The following is a 3,406-nucleotide window of genomic DNA, read 5'->3' as shown; positions in this document are numbered from 1 at the left end:
GTGGCCGTCTATCGACGGCGGGGAAGCAGATCCAAGGCGGTGAACGACGGCGTAGCGGGAACAACTCTGGTGCGGTGGACGGTTGTGATAGTGGAGCCGCAGAAGTGAGGCGCAGGACGGTGTGGTCGGAGTGGTTCTGGTACGGCGCACGTCGGCGTCGTGGAGGCAGCTCTGCCTCGGCTTTAGCTACTAAGTCCTTGAGGGCGTTGCGGTTGCGGTTGCGTTGGACGACGACGTCGGGGTACCGGCTCCGGCGTGATGGAGGAGGGCGGCGGTGGATTGGCCCCTATGGGGTGGAGGACGGAGGAGGCTGGGGTTTCGCGGTTGGTGGAGAGGGCGTTTTCGCGCCCACGGAGTATGAATGGGGAAACGGAAGGAGGCGGGGAACTAAGGGGGAACAATGTTTCTGTTTGAGACGCGCTTGTTTGAAATTTGGGGAAAGTTACAAACTTTGCCCCCATTTAAAATTTCGGACATATTGCGGGTTGGGGGTAGGACAGTCATGTTAGGTGTCCCAAATGTGGGCGGGATAGATTTCGGCCGAGCGCATGGGTAGGCGCCCACAGCGTATGAATGCTTCTCGGAGGCGGTTGAGACTGGCGTCTTGGTGAAGTTACAAACCTACCCCAGTTTAGACCTTTGGACATCGGGCCGATAGGCTATACGGGCCAGAGTCAGGACAGTAATTTCCTACCACCAAAACATTAGTCTCGCGCGGTTTCGGGTAACCAGAGGCCTATTTGGTGCTTCGTTCAATATTTGGGAGCAGAAGTATTAACGTTTTCGGTTCTCTTGAATTGAACTTTCAGGATTTGTCAAACTTCACAAATCTTTACTCTTGAAAATCCTAAAGCTACAATTATTTTGGAATGGAGGGGGTACATTTGAATATACATTGTACACGAGTATATATTAAAAAATATGCAACTTACCTCAGTTCATGCATGGTTCCAGATATAATCTCCTTGGTTGCAAAAAAAAGTTAGATATGCGTATGAATATATATAGCATGTTCAAACTCACAACAAAGATTGATGCCCCCTTTTACATCTTATTTACGAATGCCATTATCTCGGGTTCAAATAGATGAATGCACTTCCTATGAATTCGAATCTTCGAAACCACCTTTATGTTGAATTTGACATGTATTCTATTTCGTAGCTAGCAATTTGGAATGTATCCATGCAAGTGACAAATGTATAAAGTGCTTCACACTAACAACATGGAGTGCACTAATTAATGTTTATATATGAATTGCAAAAGCATCCATTGCCTGTATTTCAAACCGCTCTCACTCTATGGATCGATAATATGAAATAAACACATGCACATGCTAGAATTCAATAGAGTATGGGTGTCTGATAGACCGATTTTCGTCCATACGCAATTAGCAAAATTCATGATCTCATCCAAAAATAATAATGCCATTTATATTTTAATTTAATGCATAGAACCGCCTTTTACATGTAGATGCACTATGCCTCGCCCCGTTCTCACAAACGTGTTATATCTCTCTCTATCTAACGCATAAGTGCACACACTTTATATGCATCGGCATTTCTCTTTCACACATGCTCACAATCTCTCTCAGGGTGTCGGGGTGTCTCACGCACATTCTCTCTCTGTTTCTCTCTCTTTCTGACTACTATGTACCACTCTTTTCACTAATCTCAGTTGGAAAACACTATTTCTCTCACATGCATATATACACATGCACGGTCTCTACTAGCCCTCTATACGCACATATATGTGCCTATGTGTCTCCCACACGCACATTATCTTTAGGCCTCTCTCGCACACATTGCCCCCCGACACACCTCTCTCTTAGTACTTGGCAGATATGATTTCATCATATCATTCGGTAGGATATCCCTGGCTGTTAGGCTAGATGGTAATGCGAGGCAAAGTTTTACCCTAGTTCGGATCGGACCCTTGCAGTTGAAGAAAGAGCCTACTCCTGGTACTGTATATTAGTGATAGGGGTGTGTACAAACTACACGTGAATACCAGGCATTGTGTGTGTGTATACTATCGACGAACTAGCCCCCAAGCTTGTATAACATACTAAGGGCCTAGGGTTACAAATCATATATCGTCGGCTTATCACCAGTGGGGATAGAGTCCTCCGCGACTCTAGTAGCTTCGTGTTGTACGCCGAGTCCTCCACATGGGTCTTCATATAACACGTCTCGGTCCAACCTATATGTGGCGCAGGATGGAACCGATCCATGAGTCTTCATGTTGACCCACCACAACTAGAAATGACGTGCCCACCACACCACACACGCAATCGGCCACTAAGAAAATAAGCATATACAATAGTACAACGGTATCTAGCTCATGATATGTCTCCATATTTTGTTGATGACACTGACGGACTTTGCATTTGATGCGTGCTCCGTATTTTGTTGACGACACTTACGGTCATTGTATTTGAAGCGAAAGCACGATATGGTCACTGGACTTCAGAATAAGCTCATCACGGTCACCACATACATTTTGTCGTGCTGACCAACATGTGGTTGGATGGCTAGAGGACAGTCGTTTCTCGATCCCACCAAGGTTAAAGTCCCGGTGCTCGCATTTATCTTGTGTTAATTTCAGTATTTTCTGGTGATGTACGTTCAGTGGGAGGAGACGTTCCACTCGACTACGAGGCACCTATGGTGACTTCGTAAAATCTCAAGATCATAATGCTGGCCCACTCTCTCAAAGGTGCTCATAGGGGTAGGGTTCGCGCGTGTGCGCTTATAGCGGTGAGTGCTTGCGCGTATATATGAGCCCTTGCGTCTGTACCGTGTTAAACAAATACATATCATGATTATACGGTCACTGGTTCACCCGTACAACGCTGTATTTTGTTGATGACACAATCAATTGACAAGTCAAATGTTCCACGCAGCGCAACTAGTGTTGCACCATCGGGGCGCGTAACCGTGGGGCCCACCTATCAGCCCGTATATGAAAGAAAGAAATGGTAGTTTGAGTCTGTATTGTGTTAATAAAATAGGAGTACATTTTAGGGTGATCATACGGTCACTGGCTCACCATACAACTCCGTAATTTTTTGATAACACGATCAATTGACCAGTCAAACGGTCCACATTCAGCAGTGCACATTACCATAGGGCCCACCCGTCAGCGCATATATGAAGGACAGAAATGGTAATAAATTAGTGGTCGGTGGGTATCCGAAGTCGTGAGACCTCTGGTTGGCAGTCATCGGCGGTTGGGGGGCGTTCATTGGGCGGTGGGGTGGGGATCCCTAGAGAAAAAGCTCGGCGGGGGGGGGGGGGGGGCTAGAGGGATGGCCAGTGCGGCGGCGGACCGGTGGTGGGGAGTGGTTTCGGGGAGGGCGGGCCGGCCGCGGGCGGCGGGGGCTGGCGGTTCGGCCGGTGGTGGCTGG

This window comes from Triticum urartu, chromosome 7A (assembly GCF_056163025.1).
Source record: "Triticum urartu cultivar PI428250 chromosome 7A, HENAU_Tu73, whole genome shotgun sequence".
Lineage (NCBI taxonomy): Eukaryota > Viridiplantae > Streptophyta > Magnoliopsida > Poales > Poaceae > Triticum > Triticum urartu.
The sequence above is the reverse complement of the archived record's forward strand: the minus strand, read 5'-3'. Positions refer to the sequence as shown.